The 1,212-nt window shown below is 31.3% G+C and overlaps 1 long non-coding RNA gene across 1 annotated transcript; it reads left to right on the forward strand.

Moving 5' to 3' along the window:
* The first annotated feature begins 207 nt into the window (after positions 1-207).
* LOC112905997 lies at positions 208-1,210 on the forward strand. The gene is made up of 4 exons (XR_003232122.1): positions 208-309; positions 523-629; positions 843-949; positions 1,163-1,210. It is a non-coding gene; the product is annotated as an uncharacterized LOC112905997 (long non-coding RNA).
* Positions 1,211-1,212: the final 2 nt, after the last annotated feature.

Genomic DNA, 1,212 nt, shown 5'->3' on the forward strand with positions numbered 1-1,212 from the left:
AAGCCTTGCATCTTTCAAATCTACCCTTTCTTCTATTCAGTTTAGGACATTCTTCAAACATTTGTTTTTCTTTGTTGAAACCATCCCTTTTTGTTTAAATTTGGTTGAAACTTGTATTATATTTACATTAGACGATTAATTTAGTTTTCTAATTCATTTTATTGTCCCCTTTATAAGTTTTAAGCTGTTTTTTCTTTTTTAGTTGAAAACTGGATCCCTTTAATATGATCGTCCTGGATAGTCCTGGAATATTTGCAGATAACCAATGGGGTTTACCCAAGGATCACTGAGAGGACACTACAAGGAAGGGTAAGAATTACAAGCCTTGCATCTTTCAAATCTACCCTTTCTTCTATTCAGTTTAGAACATTCTTAAAACATTTGTTTTTCTTCGTTGAAACCATCCCTTTTTGTTTAAATTTGGTTGAAACTTGTATTTTATTTACATTAGACGATTAATTTAGTTTTCTAATTCATTTTATTGTCCCCTTTATAAGTTTTAAGCTGTTTTTTCTTTTTTAGTTGAAAACTCGATCCCTTTAATATGATCGTCCTGGATAGTCCTGGAATATTTGCAGATAACCAATGGGGTTTACCCAAGGATCACTGAGAGGACACTACAAGGAAGGGTAAGAATTACATGCCTTGCATCTTTCAAATCTACCCTTTCTTCTATTCAGTTTAGAACATTCTTCAAACATTTGTTTTTCTTTGTTGAAACCATCCCTTTTTGTTTAAATTTGGTTGAAACTTGTATTATATTTACATTAGACGATTAATTTAGTTTTCTAATTCATTTTATTGTCCCCTTTATAAGTTTTAAGCTGTTTTTTCTTTTTTAGTTGAAAACTCGATCCCTTTAATATGATCGTCCTGGATAGTCCTGGAATATTTGCAGATAACCAATGGGGTTTACCCAAGGATCACTGAGAGGACACTACAAGGAAGGGTAAGAATTACATGCCTTGCATCTTTCAAATCTACCCTTTCTTCTATTCAGTTTAGAACATTCTTCAAACATTTGTTTTTCTTTGTTGAAACCATCCCTTTTTGTTTAAATTTGGTTGAAACTTGTATTATATTTACATTAGACGATTAATTTAGTTTTCTAATTCATTTTATTGTCCCCTTTATAAGTTTTAAGCTGTTTTTTCTTTTTTAGTTGAAAACTCGATCCCTTTAATATGATCGTCCTGGATAGTCCTGGAATAT

Source organism: Agrilus planipennis, unplaced genomic scaffold (genome assembly GCF_000699045.2).
Source record: "Agrilus planipennis isolate EAB-ADULT unplaced genomic scaffold, Apla_2.0 scaffold1177, whole genome shotgun sequence".
Taxonomy (NCBI): Eukaryota; Metazoa; Arthropoda; class Insecta; order Coleoptera; family Buprestidae; genus Agrilus; species Agrilus planipennis.